The 27011-nt window shown below is 38.4% G+C and overlaps 2 protein-coding genes across 2 annotated transcripts in view; one reads left to right on the forward strand and one right to left on the reverse strand.

Annotated features, from left to right (window-relative positions):
- The window catches only part of LOC139130381 (protocadherin Fat 4-like), a 361272-nt gene that overhangs the window by 200192 nt on the left and 134069 nt on the right, over positions 1-27011 (forward strand). The window lies entirely within an intron of this gene.
- The window catches only part of LOC139130385 (NXPE family member 3-like), a 353637-nt gene that overhangs the window by 186661 nt on the left and 139965 nt on the right, over positions 1-27011 (reverse strand). The gene's annotated exons all lie outside the window — the stretch shown is intronic.

A 27011-nucleotide genomic window follows, 5' to 3' on the forward strand; every position in this document is an offset into this window, starting at 1 on the left:
ATAACGTAGTAACGAACCGATAACGTAGTAAATTTTTCTAACCGATAACGTAGTAAAAATTTACCGATAACGTATCAATGAACCAAGAACGGATTAAATCAACTGATAACGTAGAAAAGTCAACCAATACCGCATCAAAACAAGCAATAACGTATCAATTAATTGATATTATCTGATTAAGCGATTCATGGGGAAAGATATATATATATATATATATATATATATATATATATATATATATATATATATATATATATATATATATTATATATATATATATATATTACTCTGATATATGTTAAATAAAAAGCAAATAAATATTTTACAGAAGAATAAATATGAACTACATGAAACCGGGCAAAAACTGCAAGTAGCTGCCACTACCAGCAATACTTATTATGAAACAGAAGATAGTGATGATGAGAATGATATCGTTGTTCATGTACTCAATGGCACCAGCGACAGTGAAGATGAGGATCGACAGTGGTGATGATGAAGTCACACAGTAGTTTTCTGTTGTGACCAGAGGTGGAAGGAGAGGCTGGGTCATGGAGAAATGTTCTCAACAGATATCATTATTAGTGCACAGGATCTAGGGCAAAACTGAACTGTTGTGAATTCATCCTTTGTATTATCACAGAAATGTATATTTTAATTGACTTCAGTTCAACAACCATTTTAACATCTAACCATACCATAATGACATGTTACCCATCCAAATTAAACAATATTATATGGTCAGAGACTGGTTATTAGGTGAGCTTTTATATCTACATGTGTTACACTGGCTCACGTTAGCCTAAAATTTCCGTGTTAGGGATCGAGGGGGGTTACTCAACTTCATCATGGTTGGCTGGGTATGACTTAAAATTTCGGAGTTTCTAAGGTAATTCCTCCGACCCCCACGCCGTAAATAATGACGGCTCCCTAAACAGATGTGTACGCCTGAGTCAAAACGACCAGGACTAATATATACGCACGGCTAATTTCTCTGCGAAATTTAAAAGCAACAATGAAGCTACAGCTAAGTAATTTACAGACTCTTGGCTTTTGATGCATCATTTTTTGAGCTTTTATAACGGTAAAAATATTCTGAATACAGCGGTAAATTTCCTCCCAACGTGAAAGGCGAACAGGCGGGCATTCTGCAATGGACGCTACCAATTTTACCTTGCTGCAGGCCCCACGCCAATCTCGGCCCGGCACCGCTGCTCTTGTACAGACTGACAGGACTAGTAACCGGCCAAAGGGCCAAACGCAAAGCCAAGAGTCTGTAAATTACTTAGCTGTAGCTTCATTGTTGCTTTTAAATTTCGCAGAGAAATTAAGCTACAGCTAAGTAATTTACAGACTCTTGGCTTTTGATGCATCATTTTTTGAGCTTTTATAACGGTAAAAAGACATTCTGATTACAGCAGTAAATTTCCTCCCAACGTGAAAGGCGAACAGGCGGGCATTCTGCAATGGACGCTATCAATTTTACCTTGCTGCAGGCCCCACGCCAATCTCGGCCCGGCACCGCTGCTCTTGTACAGACTGACAGGACTAGTAGCCGGAAAAAAGGGCCAAACGCATAAAACAACGCCGGAGTGTAAAATCCGTAGGTCAGAACCATTGATAATAAACTTCCAGAACAAGAGATGTTTACAAGTTTTGTATTGATCACTTCATCTAGGTTTATGTGAACGACTTTCTCATAGAGCTGTGTGTATGATTGTCCCGGGCATTGCTTGGAGGTAGCGCCTATCGCCATGATCATCGTGTCTATAGGCAAAAAATGCTTAACCGACGCGATGATGGTGTCAATAACGTGTTTTTTCTTACCTATCGACACGATCATCGTGTCAATAAGTGTGCCCGTTTTTACTGATTGACACGATGATCGTGTTTATAAGAAGCATTTTCCGCCTATTTGCACGATGATCATGAAATAAGCGGGAAAATCTTATAATTGACACGATCATGAGCCTTTTTTCGATCATCAAACACAGCAAAACAGTAATGTTAATGCCTCGTCAGGCAAGCAAATTTACTTTAATGTGTATCTGCGCACTTGTCTTCCTTATAGCTAAAGGCATGATACTTTGTAAATTTAAAGTTCTGAATCTCCATCAAAGATCAGCGGACATTGTCAAAATGCAATGACTGTAACGAGAAAAAAGAGAAAATCGGAAAAAAGAGGGTGAGAGAAGAGAAAAAATACAAAATAACGGAAAGAATGAAAGAGAAAAAAGAAAAAAAATTGTTCATCCGGAGTGGGATTCGAACACACTTGCTGGGGGGGGGGAAGCATTCATCCGCACACCTCGTGTTGTTGTATGTTTGAAGCTGCAATTTTGTTTGTTATGTTCTCGAATTCATTTTAGGGGGGCAGTTTGAGTCTCGAAAATGTGAAAAATTGAGATCGCGACCACGATTTCATTGGTTGTTTATTATGAAACAGCGATAGGATTTTAGCAAGCGATGTCAGCAATTCAATTGTCAATTGAACACGTGGGTCTAAGGCTAAATATGGAGAACACACTTTTTGTCACACGAGGAAACTCTTTCAACACGAAAGCCGTACATTTGAGACCATTGCAAAATGGTGACATAAGTGTACAATTTGCATTTAATCGCAAGTTATCATGATTGTGTCGATAAGGTGCTTTTTCTTGCTTACCAACACGATCATCGTGTCGATAGCCAGAACGTTATTTGGGGCCTGCCTTACGCATGGACCGAATATTACGTCCATGGTTAGCGGTACGCCATAGCTCACTCCGAACGTCTCTAGACTACAGCCTAAGTAAATTGTGCAGATATATGTATCATGAATTCTTTACTAAAAATAAGTAAACAACAGAATCAAACCAAGAGGTTAGTTTGCTGTTGGGCCGGGTGTGCACGGGGACGACTTTGCAGTGAGGCCGGCCGGGATCTCGCTTGTGTTCGAACTTCTACCATGCCTGGAGCGACATTAATGTTGTGCTCGCATCTAGACAGTAATTGCACTACTGTAGTCCTTATGAGGATTAGATACCCGTTACGTTTGATATTATTTGGAAATACTTTTAAATTTACTAAGTAAGACTTTTATACTGAATTCTAATTTGTTCCTTTCTGAGCATTTTCAATTGCGGCAACGATATCCGAAGTTCATTGCCTATCCTGTACATACAAGGTTTCTCGTGTTTCTTACATTTTGTTGAGTCTGTTCTTCTAGTGTGCAATTCTAGCATTTTGAATTGTTAGAAATGTAAACCTTCAACAGTTATCGAACTTGTGAAAAAGCCTTGAAGTCTAAATTTAAGGAAGCTTGGAAAAATGCCTTGTCAAAAATAACAAATTAAATGTATACTGTAATATTAAAAACATATTTAAATGTGAAAATTATCTATCACTTGTTAAGTCTCCATTTCACAGAATTGCTTTGACAAGGCAAGAATTTCTGACCATACTTTTGCAGTAGATATTGGTCGTTTTAAAAACATTCCAAGACATAGACTTTGTACCCTTTGTCATTCTGGTGTTGGTGATGAGATCCATTGTATTTATTATGTCCAAGTAAACCAGCACAAACTGTACAATCAATTACTTTGAAACAAATTTTAACATTCAGAACCAGCTAAAATGCTTTGACAATGATTCTCTTTTAAAATACTTTTTGTCATGTACGTACTGACAGTTGCATTGTTCATGTTGTTGCAAAATACATGAATGAATTGTTACAGATTTTCAAACAGAAAGTTTAATCACTTCTGAGCTTATTTGAATGAAGTGAATCTGAAAACTTTTCAGTGTTATACATTTTCTTCCCCTTCTCTTTCTTTCTGAGCCAATGTCATTATTGTGAATACGGCTGATAAATAAATAAATAAAATACAGCTTAGCCCGGCCGTACACCAAATTTCGTTTGAGTAGACGGAGCAGAAGCAGTCCCGTAATTTATTTTCAACGAAATTTTCATAATACTGCATAATGGAAAAAACGACCACTTCAATGATTACGGTGGTGAATATTGAATTTTTATTTATATATGTTTTTCTCTCTCAATTCATTCAGCAAACTTGATCTCCGTACCGTCGGTCACAACGTGCAATGCAGTGCATGAAGCTTACATTACAATCGACTGCCTCCGTTGTTAGTGGCTGCTCATTATATTCGGAACAATCTGTGAACACTTACATATTTATATCTTTCCGGTATTTCGCCGAACTTTTGCGCGTCTTTAGCTGAGTCTCCAGTTTCGATTGACCAGACCTTTTCGAAGAGCATAGGTTTCTATGGACGCCACAGTAAAACAAAACTTGCGTCACAGTCCCTCTATCCATAGAGGGACTGTGCTTGCGTAGATGTGATTGAGCACGCGCGGTGGTGTCAATTACGTTTCGTCTTGTGTGTCAAGAAAGCCTGACTTCTGGTCCGGACAAGAAGTCATTTTTCACTCCTTTTACTGTTAATTGTACACGTTTGTGAGGCGGGCTGGGCGTGCGAACCATGCGATTCAGTATCAATTACTTACTCAGTAAAGATTCATTTCCGGGTCACATCTTACAAGCTTTGAAAAAGACCCCCTAGCGTAATGGTCAGCCACCTTAAGAATCCGTGAGTGAATTTGAGTAGTATATATAACTTCCTTTCTATGACACAAATAGTATTTACAAGACCCCATTTTAGCTACAGGAGAGGGAAGGAAAAATTCCCTTCCCTCTGTAGTTAAAAATAACATGAACTGAGGGTGACCTATATATGAACTCACGTACGCAACAGCTGGCGAGTCATATACAGCAGATAGTGCATTAACCTGAACTCAGTGGGAAATTCCTCGCTGAGTCACTCACGTTCGACTTGCGCAATGCGCTAGCTATGACTCACTGGGTAATCACTATCAGAACATCTGTCGGAACGGCATTCTATTATCGGATGGAAGGGAGATCATTTGTTAGATAGATTCTGACTGTGTTGCAGCTCTGTACCGTTCCATAAGGGGTTCCAGTGCTGATTCTCGTCTTCTGGATGTAAGTATGAATTTTATCAATATCTGCTGGCTGTTCCCTTTTCACTATGTTTCTCATTTTTCCTACGGAACAATATTAACACTTATGTTAGATTTTCAACCCCTACCCTACCGGAACCGAAGGGGGTTCCAATAGGGATGTTGCGCAATACCTTTCCAGCAGGGGCTTTCCAGTATGACTTTCCGATAGGCTTCGAATGTTGCTTAGCAACCTGTGATGTCATTACAGAGGTCTGAAACTCTACAGTTTTCATGAAAAATTTTCTGCAGAGTTTTTTTTTCTGAACTCGAGAGTTAACTTGTTCACCCGATAGATAAAATTTTAGAAATTTCCTCTGAACTTAAAATGTGACGGAAGACCATTACTTCAAACAAAATGAGTCGTTTTAGATAAATAACACTGATATCCAAAGTGCTCACACTTTTATCTTTACGTACAAATGTAGTTCCGGAGTCGTTCTCTACTCTATTCCCACCAACAAAACATTCAATATTCATTTCATTACGATCTTTATCGATACTTATAATAATATCACAAGTTGTTCTGTTGTCTGTTTTCATAGCGTAATATCCAACCAAATCATCAAACTCGTCTCCTGTAGCTAACTTTATGCATCTAATGAGAACTGTACCATGTTGAAGTATTTTCATATTATCAGTCATCTGTTGATTTGTTGTCTGTAAAGTTAATTCAGCTGTCCCCTCCCCCATACTCTTTACACCCAGTTTCTTTAAAGTTGTGTCCCAAAATAATCTTACTGGAACCCCTCTAGCATTGTATGAGCAATAATTCTCCCCCTCGTTTATCCACCTTCGCAGTGTATTATCTGATGACATTATTGTCGTAAGAGGTTTGATCTTGAGGTGAATCTGTATACCAAGAAGTGTAATGTATGGATTCTTAGGAGTAAGCCAACGACGAAAATCTAGCAACTTATATTTGTTAACATTGCTATCAAAATAAATCACATTCGGAGTCCCAGGGAGTTCAGCAACTCCACCTGCAATTTCACTATCCAATATATCTAAGATGTTACGTGGTACATTATAAGGCATGAATTTCTGACTAGCCAAATCCCATGTCAGAGCAAAAGGAGTAGGATCATTTGAAGCCTTTGTGGCGTCTATTGTGATTTCATCGACGTCTTTCAGTTCGGAAAATTCTACAGAATGTTCGTGGGTTTGCACCGCGGCAGAGGCTAAAACGAAAAGTTTCTCACGGTCCTTGTATCGAAGGACGTAATCCTTATTATGATTACCTGCTATCTTAGTATTATTGTTAACTTTAACATCACTTAAATCTTCGAGCTCGAGATTTTGTACGTGAATTGCACCTAGACCGAAGTTACTTGGGCCAGACATAATTATCCTATATACAGTGAAAATTAAAATAATACCTTGTAATAATATACAACCATGGCTTCAGCAATAGGAATGACAGTTCTCGGTGCTGTATTAAATGCAACGGCATTCACAGGAGGAAATATTATCGGACAAAAGCTTAGCGGGAATGGTGACGCTCTTATTGAGAGAAAATTAGACATGATAAAGCATCAGAAAAATTTGAACATGATCGCAACGTCTGGTCAGAAAAAAGATTACTACAGGCTGACTGGGAAAGAGAAAATCAAGCAAAGGACGCGCATGCTGCAGTTGAATTAAGAGATACAGATACAGAAATCCTGGAAGAAGCAGAAGTGGTGGCACAAGCCAACTCTACGTCAGGGCCAGTTCAATTCTCAGATTATTATCAGCCCAGTCCTGAGCAAAAGAAATATGAAATGATTTATATTGCTGGAGGATTGGTCGTGGGATGGTTTATGTTACACCGGTAGGGCTTCGCTAGCTCCTCCGAAACCGTTCCGATATGGTGCTGCTGCGTTAGCTACAATAATTCAATACAAAAGCTAGTTGGCCAGTTATTGAAATTGACTATGTTTCCATCCTGATCTGTTATCCAAATACGCATTGAACTCATATGGTCTGAGCCTTTTCTTAATGGCATGGTAATTGAGCCCCAGTTTTTAAAATCATAGGTGACCTTTTCACATATTTTTGTATCCTGAACGGGCAGTATTTGTAAACAGTCCGATACTTTTCCCTGTATGTATTCACCCGAGCCAAATGAAACATAATTTCCAGTAACATCAACAACATCTGAATGAACTATGTATTTAGTAACTGTTAAGAAATCTGCTGTCTTCGGACTCATAGTACTTTTATCACGGGGTTGTCTTCTCCTCTGTCTGAAAAACCGACGAGGTTAGCGAAGTTACCTGTGGCATTAAAAAATACTTTAACATCTTTAGCCAAAGTTAGAAGAACGCGGTTTGTCGGCAGATGTTTTTCAAAATTAATTTTCTGCTTCAACCCGATTGCTTTGTTCAACGTATCGATATTGTAGTTACCTGGACGTATCGATTTAGTCTTCTTCGGTTGGTCACCTTCTTGATATTTTAATATACTATTCGTCCCCGTTATGTTATACCATGAGTTAAAGAGTGAACACTGTAAAAGTCTTATCTTCGTAAACTGTGATATGTCAATGCAAGGGTCAAAATTAACAGTAACCGGTTTGCCTGTTTTGCTTTCAATCCAAATGATCATACTTACTGTATATACATTACAAAGTATAAGGTTCTGCAGGAATAATATTTTTCTGTTCAAGGAGATCTTTTGTTGCAACCGCGGCAGCAGTCGCTCCACCTAATTTTATCCACCGAGTCAAATTTGGTCGGCTTGGATCGCCCATATCCATTTTCAGAAATTTGCTGGAGATCATTAGATATCCCATCGTAAGTCCAGCGATTACAATACCATCGTACATTGTGTTTACAACTGTTTTAGTATCCATGATTGCTGACAAGTATATAACATAGACAAATAAAAAATAATTACTTAATTCCTTACAGAGTTAATCCATCTCATACAATGTAGAGGAGCTGGGACTTGGTTCCGTTCTGGAGGGAGAAAACTTACTTTCCGCTACGGGCTCTGTTTTTGTCGCTTTCTGAAGCGGCTCATCTTTCCGGAGGGGACACTGTGTATACCGAGCACGCCCAAAATATAGCCCTAATGCAGTCAATGAAACTCCTATAATTCCTAAAACAAGATAACATTTATTATACCAGCTATCACACTGTTCTTTCGTCGTAGGCGGTAGGCTTATACAGTTTGCCGCTACCGCATCGCTATCATTAGTCATTGCTTTTCGTTTCTTCTCCTTGTTTTGCCTGTTCCATTCTGCTAATCTCTTGCCGGCTTCCACTCTCCCTGGATGCTTCGTCGGTAATGTAATTTTCTCTATATTGCGCTCGTTCCGGAGGGTAGTCGTCGGAGGTGTCGGAGTCGGCGGGGCCGTTTCCGTTTGCTGAGTCGGTGTTGGAACCGTTTGCTGAGTCGGTGCTTGCGAAGTTGAATCCATTTATTTCGGGTATTATATTAAACCCGATTTTTTTAAAATTTAAATGTTTACCCGTAATTAAACCGGTGGAAACTAGAGCAAGTATGGGCCCCCATGTGTAGGCTATCCGTCCTGATAATCGTTTTATTTCACTGTTTAGAATAAAATCCTTTTTAAGATCAGTGGCATAGTTATCTCGGTCATCGATTGGAACTACCTGACTTATTGCTCTTGCTCCTAGATCTATGAAACTTTGAGTGATATTATCACTTATAAGAGAACTGTATTTCGCTTCATAGACTTTAAAGGCTCGTGTTATGGATTCATCTTTCCACGTTTCCACTTCTCTAACTGGAATCTCCTTACCAAAAAATAACTTGCTTTGACCACTTGCGATGACACAGAGTATTTTTTCACGCTTGTCTCTATTATGGATCGAGCGTCCAACGCTGCGGTTGGTAGTGCCGCTGTCGTATTTGCCGCTGCCAATGTCTTTATTAAATTCTCCATTGTTTGCAGTATGTTATCTATTCTTAGTAAAAAATAAAAAATTCGTTTAAACCTGAATCCAAAATATAGTATTAACATAGTCTGGAATGTTAGTATGATTCCGAAGTATGGAAAATTCTCCTCCATTAAAATCTATCTGTATATAGAAACACGAATCATGAGTACAGACGCATTCCCAGTTGCTTTTCAATTGAATAAGACGAGCGTACCGACAGTACAGCATGCTGATATTCCTTCCAAACCAAACGGGGGAGTAAAACCTATTCTCATTGACTTAGAAATATATGTAACGCCGACAGAAAAATTTACTTTTCATCCAAGGGATATATTTAAAGATAATGTAATCACTCATCGAACAGCAAAAGAAAGTAATGTCTGGCTGGGCAGCCCGCACATGAAATATTGGGACCAGCAATTAAATTTGCTGTATGGTGTAGCACGACTGGTTGAGGTATATCATTCGCCCATCTCTTTGATAAGAAATATCCGCCACAAATACGATCATTCTGCCGTTTCCATGTATATTTTACAATACGTCGTATCCTTCATGAAATGGGCGTTGCACTTCCAGACGATACTGTCTTCAAAGCCGGCGACAATCCGTACAATCTCGTCCAATATGAACTTCTATGTACAGAATTTGGAAATATAAGTCCAACGAAGTCTGACTTTCGTTATCGTTTCGGTCAAAACTCAGGTCTTGGATATGGTTATATATATTACACTAATCGTGGTCCCGTTCGTCAGCCAAAAGCAATATATAATGGTCACGACTTTTTCCTCTCCGCCGACGGAGGCGTTTATTACACACATACCATTTTTGGAAAGAAAAAACATGTACTGCCCGACAAAGACCGACCACATTATTATTCTTCCGAAATGATGGATCGGAGGGTCAATACAATAGTTTTATCCCTCTGAAGGGAGACACGGTTCCCGAAGGGGGATTAAAAAGGCCGGTCTCGCCCGCCTCAATGAAAGCCTTGAAGCCTACGTATATTGCATACTCGGCGCACAAGCAAATATTCGCAGTACCATAGTGGGCGATACTGGCAGTGCAGAGCAAGTAAGAAAAGAATTCGGCGTTCTCCTTGAAGATGAAATTCGTAATACTGACAAAGTAATCAGTTATCGGCGATACCAAGACACAATAACGAATACTGGTGTCAAACTTGATATGGCCGTTTCGCCCAATTTACTTCTCTTGCCGTCTAAAATGGTCATTCTTTTGGGCCCGGCAATCGCAGGTTATAATAATGAATTGCAATACGCAACAGAATCTATGGTCTTCGGGGTGAATGGTGATATAAACACGGAAGTTCGAGAAAGTGCTAAATATGAGATGGATGGGGAAGAGAACTCAGCTAACTTATAATCTACATAAACCGGTACCTCGTACTCGTGGCGGCCAGCGCGTTTTCGTAACATCGATAGACTCTCAGTCGGAAGCGGATCTCGTTGAATTCCCTTCATCGTTCGCAAAAGAGAATAATAACATTCGATACATGCTAACAGTAATCGATGTGCTCAGCAAATATGCATTGGCCAGGCCTATACAGTCAAAAACGGCAGATGATACTCTGAAGGCGCTACAAGACATAATTAAGAAATCCGGGAGGCAACCTGACAAACTTCAGACAGATGAGGGGCGGGAATTTACTAACCGAAAAATGCAGAAATGGTTGGAGGAGTCAGGCATTCACTGGTTTCACACCTACAGTGACAAAAAAGCTAGTGTCGTTGAACGTTTTAATCGTACTCTTAAAACAATGATGTGGAAATACTTCACATACAGACAGACACGTGAATGGCTCCCCATTCTACCACAACTTCTCGAGAATTACAACAACACCGTACACGGAAGTATCAAAATGAACCTGTCGAGGTAACGGAGGACAACGATTGGCAGGCATTTTATACACTTTACCCTGAGTTGGCAGCCATGGGAGCTAACCCTGAATTCAAGCCGGGAGAACGGGTCCGAATTACAAAATACAAGACCACTTTCAGGAAAGGATATTTACCAAATTGGACAGAGGAGATTTTCATAGTTTCAAAAGTGGTGTATGCAGCTGGATTGGGAACACCGCCAGTTTACAAAATAAAAGATCTGAATGGAGAGGAAATACTCGGCACTTTCTATTCCGATGAACTTTCCGATGAACTTCAGAGTGCTGCTGGCGCCGACGAGCTGTACAGAGTAGAACGAATTTTGAAGACGAAAAAAATTAGAGGAAAGAAATATTATCTGATAAAATGGAAAGGTTATCCAGAAAGTTTCAATAGTTGGGAGCCAGAGGAAAATGTTATTAGAACTTCGTAGCGTTCCGAAGGAGTACTTATGTAGTTCCTGTGCTGGTACTTGTCAAGTACTAACGTAAGTACTAACGTAAGTAATTACGAAAGTTATTCAATAAGTACCATGGAAGAAGTCTTAATTTCTTGAAAGCCGAAAGTGTCAGTTTACCATTATTCTTCCAACCACCTGGCCAAGTATTTATCATGTATTGTCGTAAGTAATGTTCACTTATTGCATCTTTTTTGGCTGTATGTGGATGAGGTGGTACCCCGGATCCTTCACATATTAAGTTTGCAAGATCTTCAAAGCGACTTCTCAAGTTGCCATGGTTCGTTCTTTGAGTCCTCCTTGTTCAGCTTTATCGATAAGTTCTGGCTGAACTATAATGTACACAACTGACATGAGCCATAGACAAGTAACTTCAAAGTCTTGTTCCTTTATCATATCAAGTGCCTGTAAGTCAAACGGAGCATTGTAAGCGTACACAGATTCACAAGCATTAAGAAGTTTGTGTATGTTCTTGAGTGAGACTCGAGGTTGTTCTAGTTGTTCTTGGTTAGGTGGATAGTAAGCTTTTTCAAGTTCCTCCTCGCCGAAACCGTCTATTAAAAATCCCTGGCTGCCCCTATTGCGTGCCAAAGGGCCGCTCCATGCAATTCCGAATTCAAAAGCTCGTGGAGATTTTATTGGGGGAACTGTCTCTGTATCGATTGTAGGATTAAGTATATTCTTGAGAACTTCAGGTGTAAGAGGTTGACTAATTACCAAACATGGAAGCCTGTAGTCATTACAAATTCTAAGAAAACTTTTTTGAACTTATCATGAATCTCTTCTAGTTCTTTTAAGGCGGCTATTTCATATTGTCTGGCTCGAGTTAGAATATTCCGCCTGCAATAATCAAATTTCATATCTTGAATATGATAATGAAATTGTGTAAATGGTCAAATGCCTTTGAAACAATCTTTTTTTCTTCCGCTGCCACGGAAACGCCTCGGATTCTAGAAAAAGTTAGATGTTGAATTATGGAAGAGTCACAAATAATGTAGTTTGTGTTGGCTTTCCCAGCCCGACATTGTAAACTAAGAGTATGTTCTATAAACTGATTCTGAAAATCGGCAATCGAAACTTTCCCATTATAAAAGTCGGCAATGTTGCTAGAAAAACTAGTGTCAAATTCTGGTACATGAGACGCAGCCAAATTTATTGCGTCGTAACTCTTACCACTTCCAGTTGGCCCATTTATGAATATGTATGACATTTTTGTTCTATATATCATAGAAAAAAATTTTTAAATTATTTTTTGTAAAGATATATTACGATAAGACAATGGCAATCCTTTCTATTTCAGATGCAATAAAATACTTGAAAGTGGAGAAAACAATATCCAAATCAGTGACAGCAAACTCCAAATTTGGTGAATATGTAGATCCTTTCATATATGTAGACAGTGAGTTAGAAGTGGTTTTTCCCCATCGGACCTAAATATGGTTCAAAAGATCCTGCTACATGTGATGAAATGTGTGTCCGTTGGCAACAAAGTCTTCAAAAGTTTACCGATTTAATAGTATTCCGTACCTTAGGTGAAAGTTTCGATGCAAGCACTGCTAAAAGTTATGCTGCAAGCCTGGCCGCTCACTCCAAGCCGCAGGTATTATTTTACAATCCATCTAAAATTTATCAGAAGCGAGGGAGCGACACACAGACAAAGTATTTTAAATTTCGATTTAAAAGAGGAATTCACGATTTCGCTACATGTATTGATATAGTTCAAGAAATTGACTGTGATTTTAAAGCAGTGAGCCGATTGCCAGCCAGAGAAAATCCTACTATTGTACCTCGTAATATCCGAAAAGGTAGTAAGATAGAATTCTTAGCATTTAAACCGCGCTTAAATAAGCGTACCCTTTCTTTCACTATAGAGAGGTTATTTTGTGCCACGCCTAAACCAGAAATTCAAGATGCGGAAGAACTAGTTGACTTAGAAAGATTAGGCGAGATATATAAACAAATAAATGCTGCCAAAAATATTATAGTGGATTTTGATGACCTATCATAGAATATTTTCTTTTTTAAAATTTTTTAGGATAGTATATATTATAAAGATTATTATGGATGAGAATATTGACGTTAGGCACCGCTTACGAAAAGCATTCGACGGGGCAGTTTTACGAAAAGAATTTCCTGAAGTCAAGCGAGTCGTGGATATTGAAACGCTGGTGGATATCGAAGGTATGACCAAAGAAAGAAAGATGTACTCTGTTTATACAGATATGGAAGTCAAATTATTGGATCCGAAAAACGGTAATACACAAATTCGTACATTGCATGTTAAATTAAAAGATACATACACAAAAGATGTAAGAGGATCGGATGTGAAACAACAATTAATAGATCGCTACGACCATATGCTTGATACAATTAGCAATGTTGAGGGTTCTGGTCTCGTTCTCGAGGAGATACTTAATTTTGAAGTAATTCTAGTAGAAATTTTACTCGGGGCCGGCCGCCCGATTCAACTTCCAGGATGGTTAAAAAATAAACATTGTGTGAGCGATCTTATTCTTCCTTTCGGCAGCGAGAATTGTTTTCAGTATGCCGTCGTTTCAAGTATAAAGTTGGGCGACCCCCACTTTCGTGAAAAGAAATGTGGTCAGACTAGAAAAAACTGGAAGACGTATGACAAATTTATGGCTGACTACTGTTTTGATGGAATACCATTTCCTACGCCCGCCGATGAGACTGTATTCAAGCGCTTCGAGCAGCAAAATCCAGGCATCAAACTCCAAGTATTTCAGATCTACGAGAATGATCCCGATCCGTCCGGCATAACTGTGTTATATAGTGGCTGTATCGGAGCCCGTTCCGAAGGTGATAGGAATCAAATAGCAAATATCTTACTTATGTTGTCTTTTCTCGGAGTGGTATAAATCAAATGTGGATATTAAAAAATTCGAAGGAACTCTTGGAAAATTTGAAATCAAGATCTGTTTCAAAAAAATATCTATTAAAACTTTCGATTTTTCACTTTGTATACCACAATACCACATAATAAATTGAGAGAACGCTTGAAAAACATCATCAACCAAGCATTTTTCTACAAAATGGTTCACAGCCGTTACAAATATGTGGTATTAGGGTATAATTCTACATATTTTGTTAAAAATACTACTAACGCTAAAGTGTTTTATACCGAGAAAGACATTATCAGTATGCTTGATTTCCTCATCGACAACATATTTGTAGAATTTGGAGGGCACATTTTCCAACAGTGTATAGGAATTCCTATGGGCACTAACTGTGCTCCCTTGCTTGCAGACTTATTTCTGTTCTCATATGAGGCAGAATTTATCCAGAACTTAATTAAACAGAAAAAGGTCTCTGTAGCTCGAACTTTCAATCTAACATATAGATACATAGACGATGTTATTTCTATGAATAACTCTGAATTCAGTAATAGACATCAAATCAGGTCCAATAATCGTTATCATTCAAGGTAACTAAGAAAGTTACCAGGTCCAAGGAACATATTGAAAATGACAAAGGCAATGGGGTCATCTTGAACCACAAAGTAGTGGTGGTACCAGGTGTCCGGAATGGGTAATTGGGAGGCGGGTGCAAGCGTATTTCCCATTCAATATGACTACCTAACTCTTTTGGATATGCAACCCCATGACCTGTTATGAGGGGATTTTCATTCTGAATTCAATACAGTGCCATGTTCGTTCTCTCCTTTTTATGTTTGAAGAGATCACGATAACATTCAATAAGATTATATTTATTCAAATTGAAAAGTGCCTGCCCCTCAAATGTGAGAACCATATGCTCCACCAAATTTTTTGCAACATTTTGAACTACTCGATTATCTTCATGACCCATTACTTTGAGATCAAAAACTAGGTCGAAAGTATCTGGAACTAGTACTACTCCGCTTTCTAACTTTGGACATCGTATGATAAGTGTCTGACCTGGATCTGCCTCACTTGGATTATGAGCAACCACATGATGAGTTCTTTCTGACTTTGTTCCCTGCGGTATTCGGTTGCTGAAATTCGGTAATAATGATCTATCGTACCCCATTTTCGTGTAATGTATATAGTAACTCAGAAGAAAAAATTCAAAAATAAATCACATCTTCACATAAATATTTCCATCTGACTGAAAGATAAATCGATTACCTGTGTCGCGAATCAATCAAAGAACCCAATATTCTTGTAAATGTTGGACTTCCATGTCATCATTATCAACCTCTTGGAATACGTTTATGAATTCTAGTCGCTTAAAAAAGTTAGTCTTTTGACATTCCTTAATGAAAGCTAATATGTTATGATATAGATTATCATCTTTGAGTCGGACACCTGGATTTGCCTGAAGAATATGCCGATTTACTCGTCGGAGTTTACACCATTCCAATTCGACAGAGAAACCAAACAGGTCTTTACTTTTAGAAAGAAACTTTGTAATATTCTTTTCACCAAACATGTCGATTCCGTAGGAGTCATATATTAATACATAATTTTATTTATAATGACTAATGTTAAACCTGTTAAAAATATCCATAGCTGTTCTCCAACGAATCCGACTACCGATCCTGCTGTTTTTAATAGAAAACTGACAAGGGAGCCGATTAAACCTGGTATTGCAGCAGCACTTTTTGTGGCCAATGTTTTTAACCATTCGCCAAATTGCTTTACAATTTCTTTCGCTTTTGTATATACTTTTGGCGGACCTGAACCCCCTGTGTTTGCTCCAGTTCCTGCTGCTCCCCCTCCTTTAGTCACAGCTAGAGCAATTGTTGATATTGTCATTCCAAGGGCAGTAAGTAATGCAGCGATTGTAATACCATTTCGTTTAAATAATTCTGTCAGCTTCAGCCTGAGTGACAATTCTGGATCGGAAATTACATCACGAAGAGACCTAGTAGTAGCCAGACTTTCATGTGCCTCACTGATCTTATCATGTTCGTATTCAATTCGATCAACAATTTTAGCTTCGCTTGTTATGAGTTCAGCTAGTAGTTTCTCGGCTTTTTCTTTTCCTTGGTGCCCGTTTCAGGATCCTTTAACTGTTTTCAACTTCTTTTTCTTCTAGCGTTATTTTCTTTTTTCATTATTAAGATCGTCAAGACGCATATTCGCAATCCTTAAAATCATCATTAATAGCTCTATATTCAGGGTTTAGATTGTTCCATTCATCGATTTTATTTTCAAAAGCTTGTATTTTATCTGCATTACCAGAAGCATCTTGCCGTAAGAATGTAAGTTCATCTTTGTATATACCCATGTCGTCTGGTGACATCTTCTCAGCCGGTATTTTATCATTTTTCACATCTTCAGAATACAAGTTGAACTTAAAAATTCGGGCTCTGCGCTAAAGTGATATTCGACTCCACTCCATTTGTATACTTTAATTACAAATTCATATCCTCCTTCTTCTCTTTTTACTGACTCGAGCGATCTAAATCCACGTCCTGTAAGTTTTGATAGCCTGAGGTTTTTATAATACAGCCTTCCACCCCTAATCTCAGCATTAGTAATCAATTCAATTCGTGCTGCTTCATTAGTAATTTTATTCTCGTTTAAGAATTGTTCAGCCATTTGCTTTGTAATTTCTACTCTCTGTTTAGTCGTACGATCCACATACGGACTATCTCGTGAGCTAGCCTGGAAAGGATCGGCTTCTGCAAGGGCATTATCGTCTATAAAGTATGTTTCAGTAATAGCATCATCATCATTTAAATTAGCATTATCGAAATCCTGGAGTTCAAATCTTCTCCTCCTTCTGCCATATTGTCTTTCTATATTACTACAATTATTTTTTATCATCCCTTACATATACAGTAAAAAAATGCACGTCTCAGTTGTTGAAAGCGTTGAACAATTGGCCGACTATATCGAAAGAACTAGCGCTGCATATCGCCGAATTGATATGGCTCTTAATGTAACTAAGGTAATTCTTGTAAGTTCTGCTGTAATAGCGGCAATTCCGACAGTTCCAGTTCTTTTAGCTTTAACTCCTATACCAGGTGTTATTATTGATGTGATACAAGGAAAAACAGGAGTATCAAAAAGAAGAGAGAAATATAAACATTATTACGTTCAATGTAAACAGCTGCTTACACAAATACAAGAAAAGGTGTAACACAAGAAACGCCTCAGAACTTATTCAGGACATATTTCATCAGGCGCTAGAAATTCAAAAACAAGAAGGGTTTAGTCCCCCTTTAGAAAGATACATATGACATTATGGATTAAATGGATATGAAAGTCAGTTTACTCTCGAGTTCAGAAAAAACTCCGTAGAAATTTTTCATGAAAACTGTAGACTTTCAGACCTCTGTAATGACATCACAGGTTGCTAAGCAACACTCGAAGCCTATCGGAAAGTCATACTGGAAAGCCCCTGCTGGAAAGGTATTGCACAACAATGTTCCCTATCGAAACCCGTTCCGGTAGGGTAGGGAAAATCTAACATAAGTGTTGCTCCGTAGGAAAAATGAGAAACATAGTGAAAAGGGACCAGACAGATATTGATAAAATTCATACTTACATCCAGAAGACGAGAATCAGCACTGGAACCCCTTATGGAATGGTACAGAGCTGCAACACAGTCAGAATCTATCTAACAAATGATCTCCCTTCCATCCGAATGCCGTTCCGACAGACGTTCTGATAGTGGATTACCCAGTGAGTCATAGCTAGTGTATTGCGCAAGTCGAACGTGAGTGACTCAGCGAGGAATTTCCCACTGAGTTCAGGTCAATGCACTATCTGCTGTATATGACTCGCCAGCTCTTGCGTACGTGAGTTCATAAATAGGTCACCTCACTTCATGTTATTTTTAGCTACAGAGGGAAGGGAATTTTTCCTTCCCTCCCCTGTAGCTAAAATGGGGTCTTGTAAATACTATTTGTGTCACAGAAAGGAAGTTATATATACTACTAATTTGACCATAGGCTCTCGAGAAAAACGGGACAGGCAACTGCGATAGAGAACAAAGGGTCTATGGGATTAGTATCGCGCGATCTATCTTGGAATAATTAAGAGGTGTGAATGGGTCGGGGACGGAATGAAGCTGGACCCGATCGACTGCACAACGTCCGGTTCATAGACACGTGCATGCGGGTATACGGTAATAATGTTTTCGGATTACAAGTTATTCCGGATTACCCGCAAGTCCATTTTTAGAAAGAAAAGTGTTACAACTATTTTGAGAAGAATTCGTGAAAATGGTTTTAAAGTACTTTTTACATATTGGTAGCGAGATTCGATGCAACTAGAAGTCTGCAGGGAGTTAGTATGTTGCTGTAAAGTGACAAAGTTTCGAATAGAAATCCGAAACACATATCGCTGCAGTTCCAGACTTGACAGCAGTTGACATCACAGAGTTTTTTACATTCCGCTATCGTCCGTGTTTCTCCGAATTTTCCCTCGTTTTTGCAGTTTTTTAACCCTAGGAATATTTTCTGTGCGAGGAGTGCTCCATGATTCGGTAAAGTATGTATGTTAACTACTGAAATGTTGTTGTTTGAAAACTGTGAACGGCCAAATTTACGAGGACAGCGTTCAGCTTTGTGTAAATGCATGTCTACCTTACCGCTTCTGACTCCACCAACCGTTGGAGAGTCCCGATTTATCGCAAAGTTTCTCCTGACAGCAAAAGTCAGTGTTACAAATATATTTTCTAGTACTTTGCGGATGTACACATGTGTAGCTTATCCGAACTTTGGTGTTTCTTTAGGCTAAAACAGTACCAAAATGTTAGAGGTCGTGTATTTGAGCTCCGATGGAGTACTGTCATTTTTTATGTACCCTGATTTTCGTCAAATTATGCGTGACAGATGAAATAAAGGTCAGATATTCGTTTCGCAGGACTGGGGAAGTGTAGAGCTGTCTAACTTGTAAATGTTTGTTGTTATCGGAGATTTTATGGTAGGGAATGTAAACTTATATTGTCGATACCTAGCAAGAGTTTTCTGCAGCGTCTATGGCTAAATGTACACTGTTTTTATCGTCTGGTTTTTAGCCGTTGGCTTCGGCTAGAATCGAAAAAGTGATCTTCATCGTTACCAGAACATTCACCATGACTAGTATCAAAAAACCCTCAAATTTTCTATGTCATTACTCGGAACGTGTCATGCAAGAGCAAAGTGTACATATTCAGAACGTCAGTTTGATCGTTAATGAGATTCAGTGTTAAGTACGAAGTATTGTTGTCGAGAACGGCTTGGTAAATAAACTTTAATGTATTCCAAGATAGATCGCACAAAGAAACCTCAGCAGTTGCCTGTACCGTTTTTCTTGAGGGTCTATGGTTTGAGGGACTGTGGGGCTTAAAATACTCGAAATTATCGTGTGTCGCAAGGCATTTCTTTTCATTTTCCACCAAAATTGGTGACTTTGGTATTTTACAACATAACATGCACTTTAATAGTTTGCTGGTATCCGTTTCAACTAACATCGTTTTTTGTCGCCGTTCTCAACTACCGACAATCCAGTCGTTGTGGACTGACCTGGTGGGAGTGCAGAGAAATACTTAGAAGAGCCAAGTGTAGAATTAGGAATAAAGTCGAGATAATTTGTTTGCGTTCCTGCCAGCCTTATCCGAAGCATTCTTTGTAGTTTTATCGCCCTCGTTCACGCTGAATATTCATAGACGTGGGCACTATCCGGTTCTCAGGGCCTGGACCGGATAGTGCCCACGTCAAAATTTGTATGGCCAAAAGCTGGAATGATTTATTATTTGTCCTACTGAAACCTCCCTATGCAGTCCCACTCAGTGGATAATTATACTAGAATACACATCTCTTTGTGAGAACATTTCAATAGACTAATTTTAATCTAAATATAAAATCATTAAAATAATGTCAAAGGTTGCAGCTCATGTGCCTTTAAGTCTTATATATGTGTCAACTCGTTCTTGTGATGTGATATTTTTAGTCCTCGCGGACGAAGTCCGGCGGGGACTTATAGATTGGGTCCCGTGCGTGCGTCCGTCCGTCCCTCATAAACAATTTCTCAGACACTGTTCAACTAATTTTGTTCAAACTTGGCACAAAGGCATAGCACTATGACCTACAGATGCACATCGATTTATTTTGCGATACGATCGAATATGGCCGCCAGGCAGCAATTTTATTACATTTTTTCATGTACGGAGCCATAACTCAGACATGTTTCAACCGATTTTATTCAAAGTTGGTACAAGGGCATTGACCAATGTCATAGATATGCACGTCATTTGTTTTGTGATATGATCCAATATGGCCATACATATACGTGTTGATTTTTTAAACAGTAAGATCAAATATCGCTGCATGGCGGCGATTTTGTTATGATTTTCTCATTTACTGAGCCAGAACTCAGACATATTTCCACCAGTATCATTCAAAGTTGGTACAAGGACATTGACCTATTTCATACATGCTCGCTCGTCAATTGTTTCACGTCATGTATATATAGCAGTATCATGTCAATTATTGAAGTTTCATAATAAGGCTGATATGTAAAGAAATACTGCATCAAATTTCATGAACTTTGTACAGATGTTAAGCTCACATTGCTTTAACAGCGAAAGAGACATATATCAGTGTCATTTTAATTTATTTGTAAGTGCATATGTAATGAACTTTCCTAATTAGAGTGATATATCTACAAATTAAACGTCAAATTTGATGAAACTTGATGATGTTGATCTCATAGTGTTGTAAAATACTGCATTAAACTTTATGAAATATGGTACCGGTGATAATCTATTATTGTAAGGATAGTATGAAAAATGCTTTGCAACATCCTGTCAACTAATTCCCAGTTGACTCATTTAATGACCTTTAGGATAGTGGCCTACATTGGTTTTATGTTTTTCATCACCATGGAACTCATTCTTGGCCATTGAGTGCAATCTGTATCAAAGTATTTTTATCACAGACCTAATGAAGAGGACTCTATCCTCTCTGAGGACCTGTAATCAAAGTACCCATTAGCAAGCGGGGACTGTGTCATCAACGATGACTTGTTACATGACAGATTCACGATGAAGGGTTGTGTTGTGTTCAGTATCAGTGACTATAGTTTTATAGAGCTGTAAAATTAAATCACCAGCAACATATGTACAGGGAGAAGCTAAGCAACCGTTGACTCGTATCAATTCAAGAGCTAGACAAAGCTTAACAATGGAAATCGAACAAAACTGCCCCTCTACAATGTGTCCTTCGCCTAAATTGACCTTCGGATTCTGATGTGAGTACGGAGTTGTCCGTTGATGATAACAACCGTAATATCGGCACGGATGATGTACATCAATAACCGTTGAATTGAATTTTAATGTTTAAGCGGAAACTCATCATCACCGCTGTCTTATTTACTATGGCCTGATCTGAACAAATGTTGGTAAAGTTTGTTTGTGATTAAGAGGTACAAAGTCAATCTTTTTTTTACTTTTTCATGATATCAAGAAAACACAGAAGTCTTTTAAGTTACCCATCGTACTTAAAGACGATATAACTACAAAGTGCAAATAATTACCCCTTTGCTGAATGCAAAAAGATGATTTCGTTTTTGACCTCCAGCTGCCCTATGACGAATGAATTGTTTAAGGTAAAGGACGACGAATTCGGACGCGCACACGCTTTAGAACGTTTCTGCGCAGATTTAACTCCAGCCTGCCGCAAATTGGTTATTTTGTAGCGCATGTTTTTAACATCACCTGTCATTGTTGAAATTGCGCTTTTACCTTATTTTTTGACCCAGTGTCTTAGAAATACATGTGACCTATAACCTTGTCATATTTTGACCCCCTAGGAAGCTGGTTTTTATTCAATATGAGCGTAAAATTAACATTTCTCTCCCTTTTATATGGTGCAAATTACCCATTCACCTTGAGATATTGTAAAAAGTAGCGTGGTGACACCCTTTTATTAAAAGTGTAAACTAAATGGTATTATGTCAGGAGTTTATTCGCCATGTTTGGTCAAAATGACACCATTCAAAGCGACAGGAAGAAAGTTCGAAAATTATGTAGTGATATAATTTCGATATTGTCATTTTGTAATCGATACTTATGTCAAAATTTCTTCACAAACATCATGAACACTATACATTCGATAGATATGGATCTTAAGTCTCGGTATTATTAAAATTAACTCATTTGCTAAGCGTTTTATGATTGCTTTCTTTAGTTTAAGTGAATTATATCATTTTTATGTATTTCTAACGACGCCATTCTAACGTCCGTTTCCATGGAAACAAGCGTGGTGACCCCCATTTTTTATTTCATTTCTGCACTTGCACAACTTCCAAGAATATTTGTGCAAAGTTTCAAGAAAATGACACCACAACTTAATTTTGACGTAATTCGTAGTACTTCACCTTAATGTAACAAAAAGCTGTTATGCTCGTCTATATAAAAGGCACCGCCCATCAATTGTAATGTAATTTCAAAAGCTTGAATGAGTTCCAAACTTATTTAACAGTGTATATCCAGCCATGCATGGTGCCATTTGCGCATGGAACTTAATTTTGGTCCGTACCGTGGATGTTTACTCTTGTCTAACTGCAAGCAGAGTTGAGGCTGTGCATGTTTCAAGAAGTCAAAGAACACAAGCTACTTTTCAATTCAAACAAAATTCATGAAAAAAGCTCAAACAAGCTACTTGATCCCTTTGAAGGTTTGCATGGTCTGATCCTAAGACTCTATGGTGTGAATTTAGTTATTTACCGCGTGCTAGGATGCCAAATATAGGGCAGTGAGCAATAATGATACATGTTTATGCTCAAAGAAACTATCATGTGATCGACAACTATCATTTTCAGTTGAGAATCAGTGTTTTGTCTGCATGTTCACTGAAGCGGCAATTCAAAACTTTCTGCCCCATTTATCAAAATTATGGGGCAGACTTGACATTTAGGAGCAGAAACAACAGCAAATTCACAGGTCACTACACTATGCGCTCGGGTCACCATCACATGGGCGTATTTGCTTTCTGTGTTTTGTGCGCGATTTTCGCGCTGTCAGTAACTTTTAAAGGGCAGAAAATGGCTCGAAATGCGCAATTTGCGCAATTGCGCAGTCGAGAGAAAACCCTGGAGAATCACGGCGACCGTGTATACGAAGTATAACAAGACTTGGTGGACCACATACAATGATAATCATGATAATTGCAAATGTTTATTCAGAAGGATAAAAAGAAGTGAAACACCAACATTTTACGGTTATACATACGCTTACGTGTGTGTCGACCAGACTGAAAGGGTTAACCTGTTTATTGATGGTGTTAGCAGGACGCCTCTTGAAACCATACTTATGAAGTCATATATGTCATTGATAGCGATAAGTATTTGTCCTCTGTCACCTCTCTTCTTGCAACCCTTGTACACAATGACCTATAGCCATGACCTCTGTGTTTTATGATCCCATGATATTAACTGCTCACACACAAGGGCTGTAAGGCATGTCGTGAATCGTCGTTTGAAATCCTCACATAGTAATGCAGGTTATGGTACGATTTGTTGCTTTCTATGAAAGTGTTTTTTCTTTGTTTTCGTGAGTCTGTTTCGCATTCTGCCACGCTGTTTGCTAGAGTCTCAGGTTATATGCACATGAATATCGCCTTAGCGCAGACGATTTCCTAACTTATCTTGATTGAACTCACAGGAAACGAAACCTAATTGTAGACAAGAATGATGAGCAGTCTTTCATAGCACTATAGAATTAAATTGAAGTGAAGTGTTTTGATATTACTCTGTTTTTAAAGCAGTCAGACTATAGGATGCTGACATATACCATCCAGAGATATCTCGACTGTCAAAAATTTGAAATCCAAACAATAACTCTTCGTTTATAAATAAGTCTTCCATTAGTCCGTCTTAAGCTCATTTCCAAAGTTAACTATCTCTTCAAAGAAAATTTCTGTGAACTAAAAAATAATACTCTACAAAGACAATAAGTCCTTATCGTCGCGTCTGAAGGCCTTTGTGAAGGCAAGCGTTAAACAAACTTTAAGGCTCATTTTGAATATTTATGATAGCGTGATTTATTCTGACCAGAAATGGTAAGTGAAGAAACAAACTCAGCATGTAAAATGCAAACATTGCCTTGCAATAAAAGCTTGTTATTTTTTCTGACAAGCTAAGTGGTTTTGTTCGTTGTAGTTTCGATCGGAGATTTCTATTCCCTCAGTATCTAAAATGCAAACATTGCTTTGCAATAAAAGCTTGTTTTTCTCTGGCAAAATATGTGGTTTTGTTCATTGTAGTTTCGATCGGAGTTTCTATTCACGCTAGGAAATTACACATGGAAAAAACAGAACTTGAAGTGTTGTGTTCAGAATATTGGTGTCATTTCTCGTCGCACTCGTTAGAACTTTAACCTTCCAGTCTGTTGAGGTGGAATGGTTTAATATCATAAAACGGACGATACACCGTCGAACATATGAAACATACTCTTTGAGAACTTTTGCTTTGGAACCCATCGATGTTATAAAATTTGAGAAATTTGATTATATGGACAATTTTTAGATGATTTTTCTTTATAGCTCAACGTTTATATACATGGAAAACAACAATTATCAAAGTGGCCAAAGAGCGTCGAAGTGTGCAATTTCTATGTTCGATACTACTGGCGTATATGATCAAGCCTAATTAAATCAAATTTCAAACAAATTTTACGTCACTCGTACAGATTTTTCACCATTTCAGTCCGTAAAAATTGGCTATTTGACGACAGTGAACGGACTGAAAAAAGGGAATTTTGAATTAAGAAAAATAAGAATCTTGTTGTAGCATTTGATTCCGGTGTGCTGCTCTGCAAACCACGGACATTTTTTCCGAATTCTTCGAACACCAACGTGGCAAAAATTCCGCTGAAATATGTCAGTGTGTGCCTATGCTCAAAATGTGTTTTATCACCCTTGATGAGCTGTGAACGTATGTCTCGCGGACTTACCTTTCAAACCTCTTTTAAATGTGCCTTTGTGCTCTTATTTGTAGCCCCTTGAACTTAATGATTATTCTTAACTTTCAATTCGAATCCTTAACAGCAAACTAAGATGTCGGTGTTCAAACTCACTCTACACATTTCCACCTCTATTAAAAGGTAGTTCAATACCAACTAATACATTGCTGAATTGGAAACAGCAATTTGAAAATGCATAAGCGATTTGTTTATAACTTCAAAAGGGCTGAAATCCAACATCTGAAAACTCAACTCGGTTCAACATCCCGGAGTATTCTCGACTCTGCTGATACCGTCCATGAATGTACAGAACGTTTCTACGACATCTTGTTTGCAGCTATAAATGACAGTGTTCCTAAAGTACGAATCAGGAAAAGAAAATTCCCACCGTGGTATGCGCAGGACTTGATTTGTTTACTAGAGAAAAATAACAACCTCGCAATAAATACCGGACTTCCCTCGAACCTGCAGACCATGCTCCTTTTTCGCGCAAGCGTGCTGAATTCAAATCACTACGTAACTCCATTTATGTAGACCTCTTACTTTAAATACAAAATTGAATTAGCACTAACAGTAAACGTTTTTTGACATTTGTCAATAGTAAGTATAACACCAAGTCATCACCCTCTACTATTACTTATCAAGGTACTTCGGCCGAAAATTCGAAAGATATTGCTGAACTCTTCAACCACAAATTTCAGTGTTACATATTTTTACTTAACACTGTCACCATACTGTCACCATATCAGCTGATCAAGTACTAGCTGCATTAAAGGAGATTGATCCGACAAAAGCGTGTGGTCTTGATGGCATTTCAGGAGTTATATAAAAGTGTGTGTAAAAGAACTGTCTTTTCCACTCACAATAATATTTAACAAGTCTTTACAACAGGGTGTTTGTCCAGCTACGTTCCAGCGGGCAAAAGTTGCCCAAATTTTAAAAGTTGGGAACGACCACAGGCTGGATATTACAGGCAAATCTCACCTTGGCTCTATTTCATAAGATTTTTGAGAAAGTAATTCATAATAAGCTTTTTAATCATGTTAAATGCTTCATAAGTGAAAGTAAACATGCGTTGTCAACGGCCGTTCCACCGCGACAAATATGATATCATACACCAATTATCATCTCAGTTGTGGACAAAGGAGGGCAGTTGACTCCATTTGTATAATATTTTATTTAAACGAAAGTGTTACTGGGGCAACCTGTTGGTTCGCGAGTAATAAATTAAAAAAAAGGTAAACTATTCGATCATACTGTATTGCCCCTAATCCATATTAATCAATACTCAGCTGCCAACGAAACAATCATTGTCTTCGACAAGTACTTATATGGTTCTGCAAAGGATCACTAGAGAATGCGCTTGGATGGGGATATTGTCATTGACAATGGGTTTTCTATCGCAAGTCATTTCCCGACACGAGATGACATGATAAAGAGCAAGAACAACAAGGGGAGGCTAGCGACTATGTTAGGCAACTTAAGTGTTGATGACAAGGTAACATGGATACTCGGGGAAGTGGTGCATTTGATCATAACGAGGCTGACATCACCATAATTTTCAATGAATGTCCTTATGGCAGCCAAGTCTGGAAAAATGTGATACGTACTTAGTGGTGACACTGATGTGACTTGTCCTATAGGTGTACTGGGTGTATCGGACAGACTTACCATGCAGAGTACAGATGGAACGTTGGGATGGCAGAGTCCTAGATATCAACGCAACCTGTACTAACCTTGGACCAAAATATATGCAACTCCTTGGCATGCATGCCCTCAGTGGGTGTGACACAACCTCATATACGCAAGGCAAGTGCAAGATTGGTGCACCCAAAACTTTGCTGGCTTGAAAC

This window comes from Ptychodera flava, chromosome 4, assembly GCF_041260155.1.
Source record: "Ptychodera flava strain L36383 chromosome 4, AS_Pfla_20210202, whole genome shotgun sequence".
Lineage (NCBI taxonomy): Eukaryota > Metazoa > Hemichordata > Enteropneusta > Ptychoderidae > Ptychodera > Ptychodera flava.